The sequence below is a fragment of the Callithrix jacchus genome, chromosome 4, assembly GCF_049354715.1.
Source record: "Callithrix jacchus isolate 240 chromosome 4, calJac240_pri, whole genome shotgun sequence".
NCBI classification, from domain to species: Eukaryota; Metazoa; Chordata; class Mammalia; order Primates; family Cebidae; genus Callithrix; species Callithrix jacchus.
In genome coordinates, this window is record NC_133505.1 from 14,826,028 (window position 1) to 14,850,711 (window position 24,684).

At 39.9% G+C, this 24,684-nt stretch overlaps 1 long non-coding RNA gene across 2 annotated transcripts in view; it reads right to left on the bottom strand.

The window, feature by feature from the left end:
* The window catches only part of LOC128931698 (uncharacterized), a 58,702-nt gene that overhangs the window by 33,053 nt on the left and 965 nt on the right, over positions 1-24,684 (bottom strand). For both annotated transcript variants that reach the window (XR_013533714.1, XR_008480444.2), the window contains exon 2: positions 1-24,174. This exon is cut by the window's left edge. This is a non-coding gene — a long non-coding RNA (uncharacterized LOC128931698). The remainder of the gene's footprint in view (positions 24,175-24,684) is intronic.

Sequence of the window (24,684 nt, forward strand, 5' to 3'; positions counted from 1 at the left end):
CATTTAAAGGAATTTTATAACTATGCTTTATGGGTAAATATTCCATTTCTGTCATTTTTCCCTACTATCACAATTTGATACACAATGATGTATCAAATACAGTTCCCTAGACTGTGCATGGTGGTTCATGCCACCATGAACCCACTTTGAGAGGTAGGTTCAAAAATCCCAGCACTTTGAGAGGTCGAGGCAGGTGGATCACTTCAGCTCAGGAGTTCAAAAGCAGCCTGGGCAATGCAGTGAATCCCCATCTCTACAAAGAGTACAAGAATTAGCCGGGTGTGGTGCTGCACTTCTGTAGTTTCAGCTACTCAGGGGGCTGAGACGGGAGAATCACTTGATCCTGGGAGGTGGAAGTTGCAGTGAGCCGAGACTGTGCCACGGCACTCTAACCTTGGTGACAGAGTGGGATCCTGTCTCAAAAAACAAAACAAACAAACAAAACAAACAAAAAAATAACACTTTTTTTTTTAAGGTTCCTATAACAAGAACTGAAACCCTTCAGATGGGAGCGTGGATGCTAGGAATGGAAAAAGGATGGGTCCAGCTGAAAATTATCATGAAACAAAGTTCTCAGAGATGACTTCTCCTAAGTCCGTATTGCAACCTCAGAACACTTTTCTCTCCACTCCTTTCCTGATGACTGACCCTCTTGAGAGCTGTCTCCTTGTCTATTCTCCTTCCTGGACAATGATCAGCTTGGCCTGGCTTTATTAGCATTTATAGTGAATTCTTCATTTGAAAACTACCAATGAACCGCCAACCCTGTCTGTCATAATACGCCAACGGCCCTGTCTTGGTTATATACAGCTAATATCATCTGTACTTAAACTCTTTGCTCTAGGAGATAGTCTCAGTCTTCTCCATATTCTGTGATGAAAGATGGATGAGAGCCCTTTGCTCTGCAATAAATGTATCTATACACACAAAGCATTGTTAAAATTAGTTTAAAGCCATGAGAAGAAATTATGGAGGAACATATATTCAATGAGAGTGCAAGCGTAAGTTACTGATAGACAGAATGGAGGAGAAAGCCAGATAAAACTCTCTGATCGATTGGAAAGACTATGTCATATAGAGTATAGGAAGCACTATCAATAATGAGCACTTATTTATTTATCTCATATAGGGAGAGATCAGGGGAATTGTTTTAAAGATGTACATGAAAGTATAATATGCCAGGAGCAGAGAGGTATAATTTCATTGATTAGTCAACTGGGCTATGTCCTCACTTTTGGAAGAATGATGTACACAACCAAGTTTTAATTGTGCTTATGTCACTGGGCACCTCTAGAGATGCCTCCTCTTTCTCTTTTCCTATGATTTCTCCCATCTCCTCCACCTCTTAGAATCCTACCTGCCCTTTAAGCTTAGCTCACCTCTCCTCCCTGATATGAACACTTTCTTAATTACAGTAGGCTGTATATTAGCTTCCTCTTCTGATCTGCTGCTGCACTTATTTTCTGAAAAAACCATTGGCACTTTTCATATACTACCTTATATAGGTATATATCTTGTCTCCTCAATTTGAGGTAAGCACCTCAAGAAGAAGGACCCATTTTAGCAACAACTTATTAATAGCACCTAACACCTTTACTTACTGAATGTACTGCATGAATGACAATAAAGGTGCAAAGGTGAACAGTATACCTGCCCTATCTTCGAAGAGCTAGGGCCATTAATAAGTAACTTTTGGTGAATTAGTCAGGTGAAGATTCAAGAAATGACTCAGCAACAGAGTATCAACAAACATTTGGCCAGAGAGAATAAGAGAGAAGAGAAAAAAGCTGGCAATTATGAGTCTGGGAAGACTTGATTGCTAAGACAAAAATGTAACATAACATTAAAAAGTTCCCAGTCAAGTCACATTTCAGTGTGGTCAATGGAGAGCTCTGCTCCATGCAATCATTCAGGGATCCAGGTATCTGCCAGCTTGTGACTGTATATTAGAGTTCTCTACATTTATGAGATGTGTAAAGAAAGACTGAGAGCATATCAGATATGCCTGAGCCTCCAAGTAACACAGCTCTCCTCTCTGAGATGTGTCACATTGATAGGAATCAGTTGTATAGTCTCACATAGATGCCACAGGATGGGAAATATGGTGTAATTTTGTGTCTCCAAAAGAAAAACTCAGATATTGGTAGTTTCTGCTACAGTAGATAAGATTGAAAAAAAATTAAAAGATGGAAAAGACTATGATTAAAAAAAAAGAGAGCCTCAAACTTCAGATTTTCCCTCTCCTTTTCTTCAAAGAGATGAACACCAGTATAATGGTCCCCCATTTGAAGAAAGACCTCCAAGAAAGTATATGGGGTTGGGCATAGCAGTATATGGGGTTGCCCGTTTTTCCTCAGAATAGTCTTTGTTCTGTGACTAATTATCCATATAGGGAAATGAAACAATCAATGGGCAAAGTATTTTTTTTTTTATTTTAGGTTCAGGGTTTCATGTGCATGTCTATTACATGGGTCTATTGTATAAGGATGAGGTTTGGGCTTCTAGTGAACTCATCACTGAAATAGTGAACATAGTATTTGATAAGTAGATTTTTGATCCTTGCTTCCAACTTTCCTCCCCTCATTTGGAGTCCCCAGTGTCTATTGTTTCCAACTTTGTGACAATATGTACCTATTATTTAGCTTCCACTTAAAAGAGAAAATATGCAGTATTTGATTTTCTGTTTCTGAATTATTTCACTTAGGATAATGTCCTCCAGTTGCATCCATGTTGCTAAAAAAGGACATGATTTCATGTTTTATGACTGCATAGTATTCCATGGTGTATATGTACCATATATATACATACTTTTTGAGATGGAGTTTCACTCTTGTTGCCCAGGCTGGAGTGAAAACGTGTGATCTTGGTTCACTGCAACCTCCGCCTCCCAGGTTCAAGTGATTCTCTCACCTCAGCCTCCCAAGTAGCTGGGACTACAGGCACCTGCCACCACACCCAGCTAATTTTTTTATTTTTAGTAGAGACGGAGTTTCACCATGTTGGCCAGGCTGGTCTCAAACTCCTGACCTCAGATAATCCACCTGCCTTGGCCTCCCAAAGTGCTGGGATTACAGGTACGAGCCACCACACCAGGCCACCATATTATCTTTATCCAATCAATCACTGATGGACACTTAGGTGGATTCCATGACTTTGTATTGTGAATGGTGCTGTGATAAACAGTGAATGTAGGTGCCTTTTTGATAAAATGATTTTTTTCCTTTGGGTAGATACCCAGTAGTAGGATTGCTGGGTCTAATGGTAGTCCTATGTTTAGTTCTTTGAGAAACCTCCTTACTGTTTTCCATAAAGACTGAAGTAACTTAAGTTCCCAACAGTGTATAAGCATTCTCTTTTCTCTGCATCCTCTCTAATATGTGTTATTTGTTGACTTTTTAATAATAGCCATTCTGATTAGTGTGAGATGGTATCTCATTGTGGTTTTAATATGCCTTTCTCTGATGATTAGTGATGTGGAGCATTTTTTCATATGTTTGTTGGCCATGTGTATGTCTTCTTTTGAGAAGTGTCTGTTCATGTTCTTTGCCCACTGTTTTTTTTGTTTGTTCGTTTGCTTTTTGAGATGGAGTTTTACTCTTGTTACCCAGCTGGAGTGCAATGGTGTGATCTCGGCTCCCTGCAACCTCCACCTCTATGGTTCAAGCAATTCTCCTGCCTCAGCCTCTCGAGTAGCTGGGATTACAGGAGCCCATCACCATGCTCAGCTAATTTTGCATTTTTTGGTTCAGACGGGGTTTCTCCATGTTGGTCAGGCTGGTCTTGAACTCCAGACTTCAGGTGATTTGCCCACCTCAGCCTCCCAAAATGCTGGGATTACAGGTTTGAGTCACCGAGCCCAGCTGTCCACTTTTTAATAGAGTTCTTTGCTATTTTGTTGTTGATTTGTCTAAGTTCCTTATAGATTTTGGATATTAGTTCTTTTTGGATGCATAGTTCGTGAATATTTTCTCCCATTGTGTAGGTTGACTGTTTACTCTGTTGATTGTTTCTTTGTGCAGAAGCTCTTTAGTGTAATGAGGAAAGTATTTGAACCAGGTAAATATTAATCTCAGATGAACTAGTATGTGAAAGTAACTGGGTACTTCCCCTCTTATGTCCGTCCTCAAAGGACCTGGTCAGTGATAGGGACTTCCCTAGTCAGTGTGCAGCAGAGAGCTTCTGTGGGCCCTGAGAAAAATACATGTTTAACTATCTTCCTTTGGGGTTTCTAACTGTTCTATGAACACTTTGATAATGAGCTGACAAGTTATAAGGCCAGGAGCATTTGAGACTACATGGGGAGAGCAAAGACAGGAATATCCCGTTCAGCTGAGAATCACAGTCACTCAAGAGGTCAAGCAAACTCAATTTCAAAGAGCGCCAGGGGGATCCTCCCAGTTGTAGGGGCCAGCAAGAAGGTGGCATTGGAAAGAGGTGAAATACTATAAGACCGTACAGAGTTATTAATTGGAAGGAACAGCTCAGTACTGCTGGCTGTCTTGTTTAACCCTTTCTACCCTTGTATTTTTCAAAGGTTCTCATAAGTCCCTGTAGCTTGGTCAGTCTAAAGGAAGCCAGCAAAGTAAGAGACATTTTTAGATGCTTCTAACCTCACTTTTTTCACAACTTGCTGCCTCCCAAGCTTTCTCCCTCTCTCCCATGTGACATGTCCCCTTACTGGCTACCAGCTGCTCACTGAGAACCACTCCATTTTCCCCACCTCTACACAGTGAACTGGAATCTGTAACTCAGCCTAACTTGTGAGTAACTGAAGGCTGTGTTAACTGTAAATGCACGAACCTTCAGAATGTTTGCATTTTAAAACAGGACCTTATAAAGATAAGTGAATCAACTGTTAATGCTAGGCTTAGAGGGTTAGAGGGGGGAAGATATTTTTATTCTGCCTATTTTTTCATCAGGGTTGCCTTATACCAGTGGTCTAACATTTCTCTGAAATAACTGATCTAGTAACTGTTTGATCTAGTTAAAGGCTTAGATTTTCTTAATATCATAAATCTGGATTTAAATCAATCATAGGATTATGTGTTGACTTTTTTAAGAGCAGACTGCCACCCTTTAATTAGCTTACAATTTCAGTTTAGAATAACAGAACAATGGGGTTTTGTTTTTTCTCCTCTGTCCTCCTCTGACGTAGTTTTGACCTATGAAGTGAACAGTTTCTCTCTAAAACACTGTGACTCAAGAGGTAAAAGCAGGTCAAATACGTAATACAAGTGGGTTCGGGAAAAATCACGTATAAAATGAAGAGCTTTTTGATCTGCTGTACTTGGAGCTGTTTCTCCTGTGCTGGTTTTAATATTACTGCTGTTTTCAGCTTGTGGCTTAAAAATGTCTTCATTTTGTTCACAGTTTCTTTTTTTTTTTTTTGAGTCAGGAACGAGGGAAAGCCTTGATGGAATGGCCCTTCTCTGCTCCATGTGCACCAGGTTGGGGAGCTGGGCTGGGCTAAAGGATCCACTCCAAGACCATTTACTCGCATGGCTGGCAAATCCCTGCTGGCTATGGACCAGGGCCCCAGGTGCAGCTCTCCCCAGGAGGCCATGATTCCTCTCCATGTTGGCCTCTCCGTAGTTCCCTGGGCTTCCTCACAGCACAATGGCTGAGTTCCAATAGTGAGTGTGCCCAGAGGTCAAGGTGGAAGCCAATGGCTTCTTGGGATTTAGACTTGGAAGCCATAAGTGTTACTTGCTCAGCATTTGATTGGTCAAGCAAGTCGCTAAGCCCAGCCCCAATTCAAGAAGAGGGGAATTAGATTCTACTGCTCAAGGAAAGAACAGCAGAGCCTTTGTGGCCATCTTTAATCTCCCACAGACATTCTCAGATAAGAGCTATTACCAAAAAATCCATAAAATATTGCTTACTATGTTATTAAAACCTCCACAAAGGAAGCTGTCCTCTAAAGTTACAGTTCATTCTTCTCTGAAAATACGACCTTTCATTCACTGGCCACTGCTGACTTAAAAAATGGCCTCATGTGTTACAGATTGCTTAGTCTCCAGGTCTGAGGGCTCGCTGGGTGCTCCCCAGGGCCTATGTTTCCACAGCTGGAGTGGACTGTTTATTCATTTTCCCTGCCATCCATCTCAGAGGTGACAGATGAGGTTTAACATTTTTAACCCTTATGAGTAGTTTGGCTTTAAAAGAAAAGAACAGAAACATTTCCCTAAACATATTTGTTGAACAAATGCTTGCCAAATTCCTACTATGTCCAGAGTACTGGACTGTTCTGGAATGCGGAGGGAGGGAGTGGGAGAGATGAGTAAGTCACGTTTGCTGTCCTTGAAGTCACTTCTGGTCTAATGGGGAGACAGATGGGTTCATAAGTAACAGAAAGTAGTCAAAGAAAGTGAGCCTTGAGGTGGTTGAGTGTGGGCTGAGACAGGAAACAGTCGACTTTAAGTTTCCCAATCTTAGTGCCAGTGTTTGTGTGGCAGTAGAAGGGGTGTTCCTGTAGTAAGGAAGACGGTCCCCATTAGGAGAAAGCAGAGATTAAGAACACAAGACCTAAGGTAAAGCAATGCGGCAAAGAGAACAGTAGCATGTATAGGAATTAAAGCCCCAGCGTTCAGACGCAGTGGCTCACGCCTGTAATCCCAACACATTGGGAGGCTGACATGGTCAGATCACGAGGTCAAGAGATTGAGATCATCCTGGCCAATATGGTGAAACCTCGTCTCTACTAAAAATAGAAAAATTAGCTGGGTATGGTGGTGCTTGCCTGTAATCCCAGCTACTCGGGAGGCTGAGGCAGGAGAATCACTTGAAGTCGGAAGGTGGAGGTTGCAGTGAGCCAAGATCGCACCACTGACTCCAGCCTGGGTAACAGAGTGAAACACCATCTCAAACAAAATAAAAGAAGAGAAGAAATGAAAGCCCCAGCTCCAGACCTACCTGTCTCAATTCTGGCTTTGCTAGCTGTGTGACCTTGTATAAGTTACCTAATCTCTCTGTTCCTCTGCATCATTATTTGTAAGATAGGGATAATGACCATATCTAACACATGGTATGGTAAATAGAATTATTGAGTTGAGATTTATAAAGCCCTTAGAATAGTGCCTGACACACTATACTAAGCTCTCAATAAATGGTATCTATGATCTTGACCCGGGTCTGGAAGTGGACATTACCTTCTTGTGTTACTGAGACACAATATATTCACTCATTGACAATTGTAGGCAGCTCTTTCTTTACCTAACGAAAACATGTACTGTGATGAGGAATCAACTCCATGTACTTGTAACTGCAAATATAGGAGCAGTATGGTGTAGACACCCATTGGTCGTGAAGACAGCAGTTGTGTTGAATGAATTATGGTTTATGCTGTTCTATTTTCCTGGGCAAAGGCCTTGATGTCAGGTAAAATTTGAATATCAATTATTAAAGATCACATATCCAGTAGGTGTGGAGTGTCTGACACTGTTCCAGGCATACAATCTGAGTGATATGGCTGTGACATGCCTCATGACACAGCTGTGAGCAAAAGAGAGAAAGTCCTTGCTTGTTGGCTCCTGGAGTTTACCTTCTGGCAGTGAGAGAAAGAGTGGGGTGTGCCAGATGGGGACACAGCATGCACAGAGCAGAGAGAGGAATGAGCAAGATGTGAGTGTTCAGGGAACCCAGGGATGCAAAACAGACCAGGGCAGGTGGCCCGTATGGTGCAGCACAGGAGACAGGAGCAGAAGGTCATTTCCATTCCCAGAGAGGAGGTCAAACAGAATGGCCCATGCCAGAATTTTTAACCCCCTAGAGCTCCATACAAATGGGCTGTATCTAATGCATGGGTAATTGATATTCCAGGCTCCCGTTAAGACAAAACAACTGAGGTCAGGCGTCGACTGCAGCGAGAGTCTAGGTTTCATGTCCCTTTCTGATTTCAAGGGCTGTCAAGCATTAAAACCAAGTCAGAGCATGCAGTTAATTTTTCTTCCCTGGATATTTTTAAGAATAAAAGACAGCATCCCATTTTAGGAATGGGTTAGGAAGAAAATGATGTTCAAGAAAAAATAATCCTTGAAGAACTTCAAACCCTTCCAGGACTCTCATGCTATAAACTGTGGAATGCCGTGTGTTCATTGGGAAGTTTTCTGGATATGGAGGGACTTATAATTCTGACTATAATGAATTTAGTTTCTTTCCATGGGCTAAGAGATCTGATGGGCAGAGGGCTGCATGATCGTGCAAGATTGGTTACAAAACTCGCTCTTGCCAACTCTCAGATTCTGATAAAAGAGGGAAAAGAATAGCCCACAGAAGAAATTTCCCAAATCATGCACTAAAGACACACATTTTAAAAATTAACTGATGCTCCCAAATTGGAGAACTGAATACATGGTCATGCTTGTCCCAAAAGAGAAGTAAGCTGAATTACAGTGAAAACTGGAACATCTTTAGAAAACAGAGCAGAAAGTAGGAAAGGATTGGAAAATAACAGGGACAGTGAGTAATCCGAGCTTCACGCTATGAAAAGCCAAAGGCTGTCTGGATCCAGGTCTGCTGCTTCGATCACGCTACAACAGAACTCTTCTCCACTGAAAGGTCTATATATTCTGATGGGTATTTAGGAGCTCTTCCAAAGCTGCTTGATAAAAACATTACTCTTTTAAATTTTTCCATAAAAACTAATTTGGGGGCCAGGCATAGTGGCTCATGCCTTGTAATCCCAGCACTTGAGCCCAGGAGATCACTTGAGCCCAGGAGTTTGAGAGCAGCCTAGGCAACATGGTGAAACCCAGGATCTACAAAAAATTTAAAAATTAGCTGGCTATGATGGTGTGTGCCTATAGTCCCATGTACTTGGGAGGCTGCGATGGGAGGATTGCTTGAGTTCAGGAGGTCAAGACTACAGTGAGCTGTGATTGTACCACTGCACTTGAGCCTGGGAAACAGAGTGAGACTCTGTCTCAAAAACAAAATAAAACTAATGTGAGGCTTAATGTATAGCCCCTAACTCTTCTGACTTTGTAAACCAGAATGGGAGTAATTTTTAAAAGTTTGCCTTGGAGTTTTCTAAATCCAACTTATGCCCAAATTGAGGGTAGGATTCGATATACACATGAAAGTCAGAACTACCTTCCTTCAATATGTAGGCAAAGCAGGCTGCTTTTTCAATTCCTTTTCTAAAACCAAAGAAAATTAACCATCTTGTTCTTTGACCTTCTGTTATTCAAAAGCAGCTTTCATCCTCCTTGGGGGCCCAGTAGTCTAACAATCAAGTCAAGCTTTTAGATCATATTCTGACATTCCAAATGGCAGAATTTTTATTGAAATTTTACATTAGCTGCTGGGAAAACATCCAAACTGTTGAAATTTTTTGTGAAATCAATCTATTTTAATTTAAGAGCTATTTACAGTACATATACCATATATAGTCCCTCAGTATCTGTGGGAGATTGCTCCCATGACCCCTGAGGATGGCAAATTTCAGGTTGCTCAAGTCCCTTATATAAAATAGTATAATATTTGCATATAACTTAGGCACATCCCCCATTTAATTTAAATTATCTCTAGATTACTTATAATACCTAATACAAAGTAAATGTTATATAAAGTAATTGTTATACCATATTGTTTAGAGAATAATGACAAGAAAAACAGTCTGTGAAGTACAGGTACAACCATCCAATTTTTTTGATGTAGAACATTTTTGATCTGGGGTTGGTTGAATCCATAGATGTGGAACCTGTGGACACAGAGGGGAACAACTATATATAGAACCTTGGAGAATATGGTTTATTCTAGCATCCAAGAAGCTTGCAGCCTAATGAGCAGCTAAGATATGTGCACATGAAATGTAAAATACCCAATTAAAGGTAGCCCATGATTGAGAGATCATGCTAGGTTCATGTGGTTCTAGCAGGTGAAATTGGAATTGGGTCTTAAAGTATGAGTAGGAGTTGGTCAGGTAGAAAGGACAGAAGGAAGCTCTTCTGGCAGGAGCATAGGCTCAGAGATGGCAAGTATCAAACTAGCCATTTATTCCTTTTGAAAATTTCTGTGGTTGCCCTACATAACAGTCTTCAAGGTCACCCTCAGTAAGTTTAAAGGATATTTAAAAGCCTGGAAATTCTTCTTACCTATAATATTACACTGGGCTCATCCTATTTCTGCTCCATGTCATTTTGTACCCTCCTAGGAAGAGCCCAGCATGGTCTACTATGATCCCTTGAAAACACCTTGATCATTAAAAGCCAGAATTATTGGCATTAAATCAATAAGAGTTTTGCCTTGTGAACCAAGACATTGTTTTTGCCAGACAAAAGGAGAGAGAGAGACAGGAAGGCCAAGAGAAAACTTATAAAAAATCTCATGAGATGACTTGTGTTTCCTTGGGGAAGAGTTAAAACAAATTAGATGGTGGCTGGTTCTATTTGTGTCAGAAGGAAACATGCTGATTGCACAAAGTGTGTAGATCTTTGGATGCTTTGTGTAGAACTGGATTTTAGTTTTTAGGCATTTGCGGTGCTTCCCCAAGCTGCTCATCTGGGCATGTAGCAGACATGGAGATGCATTAACAAAAATGGAAACCACATCTATCCCACACACATTTTCAGTAGAGAATAGAAATGTGAGCCATAAAGTCTGACTTCAGGACAGCAAGAGTCAAAGGGGCATTTTTCACGTGGCTACTACCTAAGCTATCTCTTGTGCTTCTGCTTTTATATTTCCACGATTCATGTTTATAGTACTTTGAGTTTATTGCATTTGTACATGACTTATTTCATTTGATCCTCATAATTACTATAGAAGATAGATAGTATTAGCCCCTGGTTTATAGTTATTAAGAAACAGAAGCTCAGAGAGTTTATAAGTTATTTAGAGAGCAGCCCTTTTAAAGTACAATTTGAGAAATATTTTTTGTGATGATGATATCATTAGAGATTTAAAAATATTGTTATGTGTCTGAAGAATAAAAGACTACATATTGGGTAGAGTGTATGCTGCTCAGATGACAGGCACACCAAAATTTCAGAAATTGCCACTAAAGAGCTTATCCATGTAATCAAAACCACCTGTTTCCCAAAAACTACAGAAATTAAAATAAATAAATAAATAAATAAAAGATTGCTATATGTAATAATAGCATATAATAAGACCCTTGACTGGCAGTAATACTGCACACAACCATATTGCCATATTGGTTACAATATGAGAAAGAAAGCAGACATTTAAAAATAGGAAAATTCACATCTGGTGTCACACTGATGGATTTAAAAGTGTTGCCAATAGTTTTGATGTGGCTGACATAACCAGACAGAAAAGACGGCAAATTGTGAAGTGAACCACCAACCATTTTCAAGTTAAATAAGTGGAAAAGAGAGTTTCCCTAAGTGTTCCCAGAATACCCACAATTTGGCTATGATACAAGGAGTACAGAAAGATTTGTATTTATGGTCAATCTGTGGACTATTTGTCTCAAAAGTACATAGGCACTTTGTAATATTTTGATTTTTATTTTAGTGAATAGGCTGCTAAATTAAATAGCTTGTATATGGATACACCCTCTGTATACACATACAGTTTATGAAAAAAGTTACCAATTACAATTTCAGGATTGTATACAGAGCCCAGGCAAATTTAGTTTAAGAGGCAGCTGGTATACAGAATAGCCATTTCCAAGATACTCTTTTTGTCCTGATATTAAATGTTAATATTTATGAATCTCTCCTCTTTTTATTTTAACTTGACTCAGTTAACGTCATACACCTAAACTTACGATAAAATCATTAGGGCCAGAAATCCTTCATTCTAACTGTCCCCTACCCTCAACCAGATACTCCCTGAATGTCCCTTTAATATACTGCTCTCAGGAGGGGTTGGTGGACTTGAGATTTTGATAGAGCCTGAGCATCTTCCCTAATCTAGTCATTAATCATTAATTGCTTTAATAGTTTAAAATTTATGCAAAGACCGTTCATCCATAATTATGCACTTATTATACCTTTGGGCATATAAAATGTGAAACAATTTTCTACAATTTCTAAGGGCAAGGTAACAGACAATTTTCCAGTCATTTTTATCAACAGGATAGATTTTCTTTCTTTAAGGAAATAGTTTCCAAACTATTCTCCCCAGAGTTGTGAGGGTTCCTAGGAGGTGCCCCTGGAGCCTCAGAGGGCGTTGGGGATGGTAAGAGTAGACACTAGGCTCAATCCTTCAACTTTCCTCATTCAGAGCAGCAAAACTGTTTTGATGTTGATATTCTTAATAACATTTGGCCGACAGCCATCAACAGCAAAAGACTGAAACGATTGCTTTAAGGCTACTGTCTAAATGGTCTCGAGATACCCAGTAAGGTCTATTGAAACTCTCTGAAGCCAGGTCAAAGCGAGTTTAAATCACCTCAACTTTTTTATTTTAACCAAAAACCTACTATTGTAGGAGAACTATGAGAATGTTCAAAAAATAAAAAGCAATAGGATTTTATGTTAGTTGGGCATCACTGTAATAAGGAATTCAATTTCAAAACCATGTGCTCAGCTGCCTGAGTTCCACAATTCCTCCTTCTTTGGCCTCTAGTGAAGGTAGAGAAACTCTGAAAATGGCTTATTCCCTTTCTTTTGATGCTTCTGCCTCTCATTTGCCATGTTGAACCTGTTGGCTTGGTCTTGTCTGACCTCAGTAGCAGATTGCCGGCCCCAGGCTCTCTGGCCGCCTGTGCTGGTCATGCTACGCACACTGTCCTTGGATTCCCTAGCTGCTCTCATCTACATCCCTTTTGCCAACCTCTCTTCAAAACCAGCCTAAATTCTCAAAACCTTATTCTATATGAGGTCATAAAAAAAAGAGCTCACTTGGATTACTAACCCAAAATGGAAACACCTTTCAACTCTTTTTAATCTGAATGTAAATTCTAGAATCATGGAAAAACAGGTCTTTGAAGGGACATGAAGGAACCAGGGATCCATGACTATTCCTACCCTTGCCCAAAATCTTGGCTCTATATACAAGTGAGTTCTCGAGAAGATTTTACTACTTTCCTAAGATTCAATCATTATTCTTATACCCCATGGTAGGAAATTCATCCAGGTAGCTTCTATTTTAAAATTAGCTTTTCAGGTAGAGAACAAATCTTTTGTCACGTCCTCGGAGACTTGTTAAGGTTATGTGTTAAAAAAACGGAATCAACTACAAAAATAAAATTATAGTTCAGTTTTAAGCCTCATTTGGCTCCCCTGTGGAATGGGGAAAATAACCTTACTCCCCTGTTCTGGAGTCTTAAGTGGGTCTCTGTCATGTAAAGTGATTGGCACAGGCTGTATGTATAGGAAGCAGTTAAGAAAGCGTATCTTGTTCTGAATATTGTTGGTTGCTGGTTAATGGGACCAGGCCTTGGAGTTTTCTGCTCACCCAGTATAACAACAGATATCCAATCACTTTTCTCCAGATTGCTGAAAAACTGCTAGCTAGCAATGTGGTGAATTGTTACCAGTTAGGTTCTAACCCAGCATCTTTGATTTATACCCAGGACTCTGTTTCCTACTGTGATTCCCAAAGCCAATAGCTCTTGTTTCTTTACAAGGAAACAAGCCAAGAAGAATTCACAAATGCCTTTCTATTTCTCCATCCCCTCTGTATCCCATAAGAGCCCAAACAAAATATATCACTTGAATGTGACATGGAAACTTTATCCTCCAGGAACAATTTTGGTTAAATTTGGACATTGTGTGTTGACTTCCTAGAGCAAGACAGTCTCTTTATTTACTTAGCACTTCCTTAGAAATATTACCAAACCTTGGTTAGCTATGATGCCCCATCAAAGGCTGTTCTTATTGTTATTTAATCTAGTTCATTTAACTTTCATTTATAAGAAACTCTTTGGGTGTTTCTATTAAATACTTTTGATGAAAATGGCTAGAGTCTGTTACCGTAATTTAGCAACCAAAGACACTTATCCTTATAAAATGAAGCACATCATCCATTCACTATTAATTCCCATGCCTTTACTCCATGGATTTAAAAAAATTAAAATGTGGGAAGGAATTTGGCAGATATGAGTCAGTGTGATGAAGTGGAAAGAATAAGACATTCGTAGTTAGAAGACCTGGTTTCCAATCCCAGCTCTGTTATATATTAGCTGTGTGACACGCAAACCCTCTGATCTGAGTTTTTTTTATTCATGAAATGAACATGACAGTTCTTGCTTTTCCCCTCTTCACAGGGTTGATGTGAGGCTCAAGTATATGTAAGAGAACTCTAGTCCATTCAAACTTGCTCTCCCAGCCCTCCTCAGCTCTTCCTGACTTCTCCAGCTGGTTCTGCACTGACAGCCAGCACATTCCACAGCACTGCTAACCCACATGTGTGCGCCACTTGTCTCAGGAAAGAAATACTCTGGCCTTTCACTGAATTAGCACTTGCTCTTACTCATTGTTGATTCCAGACAAGTAAGTCTAAGAGACCTCACAGGGCTTAATAAGATCTGAAAATAGAAAAGGCTTCCAAACATAATTATCTTCTAAATGTAATTCACTTATGAAGAAACCTCTTGTTCACACTGTCCTGCTATGATTCAGGTCACTCTGTTATTCAATGGAACGTCACTGCAAAAGTCATTTTATAGAATGTTGCACACACACACACACACACACACACACACACACATTTTCTTCATCTTAATGGCAACTATTAATGCCTGAATAATGAATTCCTTGTTAAAATTCTTGACCATTTCTTGCACAAGATAACCTCTGGTAAAACCAAATTTTAGTAACATGAAGAGTCAGAAAGTATTTGGGGAATCTGAGCTATGCAATGTATATAAAAATACAGATTTATATATCCATATATATGATATATATAAGTGTATATGTATATATGTATGTGTGTATATATATCAACATATGTAGCTATGTAGATATCTAGATATATCTATTTCTATCTATCTATCTATCTATCTGTCTATCTATGCATACAGACATACAATTTAGGAGTGTGACATAATTTACCTTAGTTGATTATATTAAATAATTATACAATTCCCCATTACTTTATGGCTTACAGGCCCAACCTCAGTCATTATTGTTATTGGGGTCTATCACCTTATAAAAATAATTTGGTATGAATTTTAGTATCTATAAAGTTGAAAAGATCCACACTCATGAGCTATGCTATTTTCTGACAAATTAGTTGTGGCCTTATTATCATCAGTGAAAAACGTATTTGGCTCTTTTCTGCTCCCAATCGAAGGCAGTCCCGCTGCTGCCTAAGCCACTGCGATTTCCATGCACTCATCTCACTGTTGACTCCCACAGTAGTTGTCCCTTTTTATTTTAAAAACTGCATTTTAAAATTCAGAACCTAGCTCGATGGTACATGTAGCTCTAAGTACTCCTGGGGAACAGAAAGTGCCTCCAGAGATGTAGAGCTGGAATCTACACACAGGAGTATGAGGGGTCCAGCAACTCCTAAGAAACTTGAGGACCCAGATCTGAGCCCTCCACTCTGCCACTCTCTCCCTTCTGGCATCACCATCCGGATGAAACTGGGCTAAGACAAATGTCAAGGAGAGTCTCAAATGGAATGCATGTGGAGTGAGCTCATGTTCCATGGTAATAGAAAGTCAGGGAGGGGCCTATAGGATGACATTTTTGATTTACAAGTCTTTTTAGCACTGATTGTCAAACCCACCTCCACGTCTCCTTCTACCTCCCTTATAGCCCTCCCAAAGTACAGAGGCCCTTTTAACTGTTGATAAATATTAGCTATCTGATCAATTCTCCATCAGCTGTCTGAAAACTAAAAGATCAACCCATTCTTCCTTCTAACTGACCCCTAGCAACCAACCTGATTTGGCAGATTGTTATTTTGGGGGAGGGGGCAGGGACATTGACAACATACATGGCAGACCCTATTGCTTTATGCTAATGGGAACAAAGTTAATTGTTTGATAAGCAATTAGTTAAACATACGGATTGGCGGCACAATTTCACCCAAGCCGAACATCGTTACTGTCTTTCCATCATCCATACAGACCAGGGTTCTACAAACCTCTGTCCTCATACATTAGTACAAAGACCACATTCCTTTGATACACAAAGTGATGGGACTGTCAGGCCTATTCCCCTTCCTACTTCTCACTGCTTTTAGAATATGCTTTGTATCACTATATATGAGCCAGTTATCAACGTATTTCCTCTCAGATCCAATGTCACCCTTTGTACCTGCTCTGCCATAATCCACTGGACTCAAGCATTTCTCCGTTTTAGAGTAAAAGTGACAGAAGTTTGGTCAGTAGAGGGTGCTGCAGAGACGTTTCAGGAAGAAGGGGTCTTCTCTTCCTGGTTCTACTTGCATTTTGCTTTTCTTGTCCCTCGCACAGTCTGTCAATAGGGCATGGGAGCAGAGACACCTGGTGGTGTTCTTCCCCAGCCGCTCATCTGCAGTTCCTCAGTGACCAGTGTAGTCCTGCCTGGGCCTGGTGGCCACTTTCCCATGGCCCTCCCATGTAGACACCAAGCAATACAGGCCTTCCACCCACTGTGGAGCCCCGACTCCCTCTGTGCCCCTGTCCACCTGTCCACTCGCCTGCATCTCAGAGGGCTGTCTCTATTTGTTCGGCACCAATGGATGAGCTAGAACTGGAAGCCCAGCAGGATTTTCTGCTACCACTGGGCTGCAACCACACCTTCTCCAGCAAGATCTGAACCTCAGGCTTGGTGGGTGAGGGCCCTCCCAAGTTTGACCCCCTTAGATATTCTCCTCAGCCCTGTGGTATCCTTTAGAGTTATCTTTACATCTTGATAGGTTAATGTCCTATCATAACTTAATGTGATTTTTTTATATTAAACTTCCCTGTGTAAATGGCTGCATATTTTCTGTCTCTTGATGGGACCCCTGTGGGTTCACCCTCTGACCATATGGGAGTGACTTGGGCATGTAGCAGCCTCCCAGCTGACCATTAATTTGACCACCACCTGAAGTCTCCTCTTTGTTTCCTGGACTCTCTGTATTCACCAAGCCTCCAGTGAATTTTGGAAACAGTTTGGTCGATCAATGAACATTTCTGCTTAATGGTTTTGCAAACTTTCACCCAGTGGTACTCAATATCTCTTTGAAAATCATGATTTCTTCAGGTAAAATGGATTATAACATGGGTTTAAAAAAACCCAACCTTCCTTAAAAGAGACTCTGTTCATCCCCTAAGAAACTCTTCTTTATCTGGAAGGATATAGAGAGCCAATTGGTGCTGTTTTCTGCTATTGTTAATATTCGTGAACTCCAGCTGAACGCACAGGCTCCACCAGTCTAAAGTAACTGAGTGATCAGTATATTCTTTTAATAAGAAGAGTTTTGAGAATGGCACGTGAGTAATTCTGGCCTCCATCAGCTGAAGGCACTGTAAGCACAGAGGCTGAAAGATGAAATGGTAACTCTGTTATCTTGCTTATTGAAATCCTTCCCATAAAACTGGGGAGTGCGAGGAGTGTGACAGCTGCCAATCCTGACTGATTATCATACATTTATGGATTGAAACACAGAAGGTATCGATCAGTTTCCCAGGTAGCGATCTCTTTCCAAAGCAACTCCCAGTTTGAAGAATTCATTTTCTTTCATGCTGCTGAAAGCAACTTGATTTTCAGAACATGTTCTTACCTAATGGCATAAAGATTGAAGCTGTATTTTTTTAATAATGAGCTTTTAATTAGAAGAAACTTTTTAGTAAATTAGATGATAAGAGCTTTTTACAGAAAGGAAAATCAATTTGAAAATAACTCGTTTTCATCAGGTCTTGTAAATGCTTTGTTGCTATTGGGAACAGCGTAAGATCTATTCATGGGACAAGCACACCAGAGTTATGAAGGACACCTCAGTCACATACTGTCAGCAACAGTTGTCTTGGAAGACACAATCAATGAAAGTGTCTTCCTTACAAAATGGTCTTCTCTAAAAATCTTAAAATTAAAAAGAAAAACTGTATTAGATTTAGACTTGGAGTCTCACCCTAGAGACATAGTGTTATAAGTAATGGCTACTTATATAGAAAATAAAATGCCGGGCCGGGTGCAGTGGCTCATGCCTATAATCCCAGCACTTTGGGAGGCTGAGGCGGGTGGATCACGAGGTCAAGAGATCGAGACCATCCTGGTCAACATGGTGAAACCCCATCTCTACTAAAAATACAAAAATTAGCTGGGCATGGTGGCACACGCCTGTAGTCCCAGCTACTCGGGAGGCTGAGGCAGGAGAATTGCTTGAACCCAGGAAGCGAGGTTGTGGTGAGCCAAGATGATGCCATTGCACTCCAGTCTGTGTAACAACAGCGAAACTCCGTCTCAAAAAATAAAATAAAATGCCACAAAAAAATACCTCCTTCTGCACCTGTCTTTTCATCATGAACAAAGCATTTCATTAAAGATCGTTTCTTTAGGGCTTTCAGGGTTTGGGACCTTCAAGAGTTACTTATTACAATGCAAATATTCCTAGTAGGAATCATCCTTTAAGTCTTCAGGAATTAACTTTATCAGGGTTAAGTCCATCAGGTTGCTTTGTAATCACGACAGTTTCACAAACAGAGACACAAGTCATATTTCTTGGGTTAGAGGCACCGGAAGAGTGACTGTCCATTGTTCCACAGCACTTTGTTGCTTACAGGTTCATCTCTTGCTTAATACATGAAGAACTGCCTGAAGCACACGTGGTCCATGTATTCTCCCAGACAGGCGAGCCAAGTCATCAGGATGCAATATACCTAGGATCACATTCTAAGCAACTTCCGCATGTTCTAGTCTTTTTTAGTCCTATTTTACTTTGGGGTAATGTCCTAAAAAAATCCATATAATAAACAGCCTTCTGAAGTGCATCATTGCGTTTACGGTAAGATCATTCATTGTCAAAGACTTTGCCCATTGCCTCATATAGTATCTTCTGGAAACGGAAGAATTCCCTGCCTAGTCCTGGAACAATGACATTGACTAGTTCTCTGGGAACTAGTGTGACTGTTCCTTTTACATTGTGGATACTGTGAGGTGTTCTATAGACTGGGTTATCTTTTTTTATTTTTTGCTATTTGCTCCAAGTATTACAATCAAATTTGCATCTCATTCATATTTTTATTCTCACTTCTGACTTCACTATATGTTCCCACTTTTGTTTTCCTCTCATCTTTTATTCATATTTTAAATTTATGCTACATTGGTATATAGCGTGTATGTGTCATATGAGTCTGTGTTACCACACCTGTGTGTGGTATAAAGTTGTGTGTTTACTAGAGCCTCATCTATAAAGCTGCCTTAAATCCTTTCTGGAGCAAAGCGAATTCTAAACACATAATTATTTGATCTCACAGCCACCCTATGAGATGGATTTAGTTATATGGTTATAGTTATATAGTCATATATCCATCTCGTAGGGTAGTTGTGAGAATGGATATAGTTATACATCCAAATTTAAAAATGAATAAACCTCAAAGTTATACAATTCCTTATCAAAGTAACAAAACTAGTAACAGAGCTAATCCAAAACCCAATTTCTTTTTAGTTTTAATTCAAAACCCCATGCTTTTTCACCCATCCTGAATACCACGTTGAAGAAGAAAAAGACACTAAAGGGGACAACGAAAGTCACAATTTTCACTAAGAGGAGTCATTTCCCATTTTTGCTGTACAAATGGAATGTTCAAATGAACACAAACTATCTTAGCTCCTAGAGTAAAATATCCTAAAATCAGGTATCCGACAGAACCCATCCTAAGTGGACAAATACACACAGTGGGACCACGCCGGAGGTCAGTCTGTGTTTAGCAGAATCCAGCCCTTTAAGAAACTTCCCTCAGTACTTGTTAACAAGTTGGTTTTGTAATCTCTTCTTTATACCCTGCATTCAGAGGCTTGGGAATTGCATTTATGTATGTTGAATTTGATTAGTTGACATGACCTCTTTCTTTTCAACAAATAAAACATGAAACTTCAATCTCCAAACCTCTTTGTACATTTATTTTTAATGAGTAATGTTCCCTGATCAGACAATCAAATCACGAGGTCACCCAGAGAAGCCTGGAATCTGAACAAGATGCCAAATAAAACCTATGAGGAAAAAAATTGCCGGCATGAATTGTTCTCTGGCTGTCAAGATCGGTTAAAGGTACTCGTGATCTTAAGAAATATACACATACATGAAGGATACCAAGCACATTTCTTATTTCATCATTATCTCTGTGAATATGGGAATTCATTGTAGAGAAGGAGAACAGCTCATCAAAATGTGTTTGGCCTTGTTTTGGCCCTTATTTTCAAGTCTCATAAATACCCATACACCAGGTACCTAATTAGTGTCATAATCTAAGTTAATAGGACAGGCTATTAACTTGTGACAAAATTGCTGGTGGGGGGTAATGCATACAATTAAAAATGCCACTCTACCAAATACAGAAGGCTCTGCTCTGATGGCCCTCTGGAAGAGGATTAAACCTGGACTCACATCCTGAGTTAGAAGGGCCCTTAGAGGTCAGCTAGTCCAAATGCTCCCCTTGATTCTGTTTGAATACCTCTAGTGTTGGCGAACTCTCCACCTCCCAAAGCACCTATTTCATTTTCAAGGCATTCTGACGGCCCAGGGATTTCTAATCACAACCCAGGTGGGTCTTCTACCTAGAATTAAACTCTTGGCAGCAGAGTACACTCTCCCATAATAAAAACCTTCATGGGATCTTTCTGTTGCTTTTGCGAGGTCACTGGGAATAAGCGAAACACAGTCATGTCTTCTTCTGAAAGACAGCTAAAATGCCATCTGAACAGATCATGCATTGAAGGACAAGAGACTGATTTGAAGAATGGTTGGCTCTGTACTAGAAGAGATGAACTGATAACCAAGTTGTCTTTGAGGTCCTGGAGTCTGCATGTGGGGGAAGGGAGTAGCTATTCACAAAGTTGAGTAAACAGTGTGCTTTATTTCTGTATGGGTTGCAAAAGAAAATAATTAGCGGCATGCACCTTTTGTGCCAGCTACTCTCATAGCCTGAGGCAGGAGTATCACCTAAGCCTTGGGAGGTCAAGGCTGCAGTGAGCCATGATCACACCACTGCACTCAGGCCTGGGCGACAAAGGGAGACCCTGCCTCAAAAAAAAAAAAATGGTTGGGGGATAATGACTAGTACCAACTCCTTGCAGATGGGAACTCTTCTTGAAACTCTCCAACAACAACTATGAGCCTGCCACCCAACAAAGAAACTAAGATATTGACATTAACTTGATGTATGTTACCCATATGGTTGTCATTCTTCCCATCTCTCAGCCTTCTCTCACCCAGGATAACTGCTGTATTCATCATTCTTTTCTTTTTACATATCTCTAGTTTTATCACATATGTTCATTCCCAAAATACATTGTTTAGCTTTACTTTTTAATTTTGTAAAAAGGGTACATTCTGTAATTAATATTCTACTTATTTTTTCACTGAATTAAATTGTTCAGACTCATTCGTATTGTTGCAAGTAGTCCACTCATTTTTATTACTATATAATATTCCACTGTGTACACATGCCTTACTTCGTTTATTCTCCTGCCAGTGGGCATTTGGATTGTTTCGAGGATTTTTTTAGAACAAATAGAGCATCTATGTATATTCTTGTACATGTACAAAAGTATATCTATAAGAAGAACTACTTGGATTATAGAGTATGTGAATATTTAATTGTCCAACTTAATGCCAAACTGCTTTCAAAGGTGGTTATAATAATTTACCCTCTTACCAAAAATGTATATACAAGAAATTCTGCTAGGGCCAGGCACGGTGGCTTACACCTATAATCCCAACACATTGGGAGGCCAAGGCAGGTGGATCACCTGAACCCAGGAGTTTGGGACAAGCCTGGGCAACTTGATGAAACCACATCTCTACAAAAAAATACAACAATTAGCTGGGTGTGGTGGTGCATACCAGTAGTCCCAGCTACTCAGGAGGCTGAGGTAGGAAAATTGCATAAGCTCAGCATTTATATTTATTTTATATACATACGAATATATATTATATAAATTTAAATACACACATCTTTTTGTCTGATTATTAAAGAAACATATGTCCCCGGTGGAAACACTGAAAAATACAGAAATTATTACACACATACACACACACACACACACATGCACACACAGACACACACACACAGAGAGAAAGAAATCCCATCACACTAAAATAATAATTGTTAAACATTTTGATGTGTATTTTTTCTATGTAAATGTTTTCTGTGTAAATAAATATACTTATTCTTTGTATTTTTCAAAACTGGAGTAATAGTCTTTTGTAACATGCCACTTTCACTTAACATTATGTCTAAAACATTTCCTTGTATTATTGGGTACCCTGGAACAAGGATCTTCATGGCTGTACTGCATTCTATCATATGGAAGAACTATATTTCACCAATTCTTAATTGTTGGGTTTTGATTGTCTTCCAATTCTATTATTTTAGATAATTCTGTAATAAGTATTCTTTAGATACATCATATTTATTTCCTTAAATTCCCAAGAGTGAAATTGAATGGTTAAATTTTTAAGACTTTGGATAAATATTTCTAAATAGTCCACTTATTTACTCTGCACTGTGTCCAGCAGTGTCTGAAATGCCTGTTTTCTGCACTCTGGATATCACTAGGTATTACTATAAAAAGTAAAATATTTTCCAATTTGATTAGAGATAGGGAGCTCTTTCTCTTCATGACATATCTCATTTATTTTCTTTACTTGGCAGTAAAGTTAATTTGTTTAATAAAAGGTATTTATTAGCCATTGGTATTTCATCTATTCACACTCCTCTTTCTTGGTCTTTCAAAGAGTCAATGTGCTTCTTTCTCCTTGATTTGTACTGTGTTGATGCACTAAGGTTAGACTCTTTGTCGTTTATCTATGTTGCAATTGATCCCACTTTTGAAGAAGTCATGGCCTAATCCTCCTCATTCCAATGACTGATGAAATTGAAGGCAGTATAATAAAGTGATATAAAATTGTGCATAAAACAGAAAGAAAAGGTGCTTTCCAGAGCCTTGCAAGGTTCCCACGCAGGTAATACAGCCAAGTAAAAGAGGGAAACGCTTTTGCAAGCATACGCTGAATGACAAAGCACAGCAAAGCCCACTCCAGGGACACCTCAAAACAGCAGCCTCTTTCCAGCCCTGATTTGACAGGCCGTGTAACGAGTCTAACCATGATTGTCAATGTCACAAAAGCCTCAAGGCTTCCCTGTCGCCTAAAAATGAACTTCATATCAATTAGTATGTTTAGCATGTCACCAGGGACAAGAGGAAGAAACAGCCACTTCCTCTTGAGAGAAAACACTTCCATTTAGAGCTCATTAATAAAACCAGCTCAGGAAGTTGTAATCATAACTTAAGCAACAAAGACACACTTCCAGGTCAACACTTTTGAGAGCAGGTTCATTTTCGTTGCTTGCTAATGACCATATTAGGGCTTTAAGACACATTCAAAATCTTTGCCTCAACAAGACTTTAGAGATTGTTTACACTCCCAGCATGCTCTTAGGTCCTGCGTTAGTGCCATGTTTAATGTTTATTTCCAACAAGAGAAATCAATGCATCATTCTTGGTAAATGGGCACTCTGGGAATGAATGAAGAACAGTAACTAGAATGAGGAGGGAGTTCCCCTGGGGACTAGATGTGAATAGTTGTCTTGAAATCCAGAAAAGCAAAATACCTTAGGCATGTCACTATTGCATTTTGGTTCTTACACATGAATATCTTTATGTTCTTGACCTCTGCTGCGCAGTTTTGGTACTTCGAATAAGGATTTCAATGACATGAACTTCAACCTAGAGCCTCCTCCCTCTCTCTACCGCCCAACTTCAAATCAAGATCTGAGGGACCAATCAATTACACAAGGATACTAAATTCTAATGCCAGTGAAATGATGGCATTTTAAAACTAGTTGCTTGGTCTAAGGTAAGAGGAAAAACTGTCTGGTGAAGTCTCTGTTTTCATTCCCTTAGCCTTTCATACTAGTCAGCATTTTTAGAGCTGGTTGCTGTAACAATCCCCAAAGCTCCATGGTTTAATAAGACACAGGTTTATATTCCTCTTACCTCCCAGTCCAATGCACAGCAGGAAGCTTGCTGCAGAGGCTCTCCTCCATATGATGACTTGGGGATCCTTCCATCTTGGGGTGCTGCCATCCAAAATGTGACAGGTAGCTCTAATGGAAGGTAGCTGTGAAAGAGAAAGAGAGAATATGGAGGTGGTGGAAAATGACACAGGGGTTTTATAGCCATTGTGTAAATCCTGGTAGCATAAGGCCAAGCATGGTGGTTTATGCCTGTAATCCCAACACCTTCGGAGGTCAAGGCAGGAGGATCACTTGAGCCCAGCCTGGCAAGATGGCAAGATTCCATCTCTACAAAAGAGTAATAAAAAGAATTAGCTGGATGTGGTGGTGCATACCTCCTAGCTACTGAGGAGGCTGAAGTGGGAGGACAGATTGAGCCCAGCAGGCCAAGGCTGCAGTGAACCATGACTGAACCACTGGACTCCAGCCTGTGCAAAAGAGTGAGACCCCATCTCAAAAGAAAAAGAGAAAAAAAAAAAAACCAATAAAATAAAACCTGGTAGCATGGCCCCAAACTAACTGTAAAGGTAGCTGAGGGCCCAGAGTGGTGGTTTACCCTGTAATCCCAACACTCTGGGAGGCCGAAGTGGGTGGATCACCTGAGGTCTGGAGTT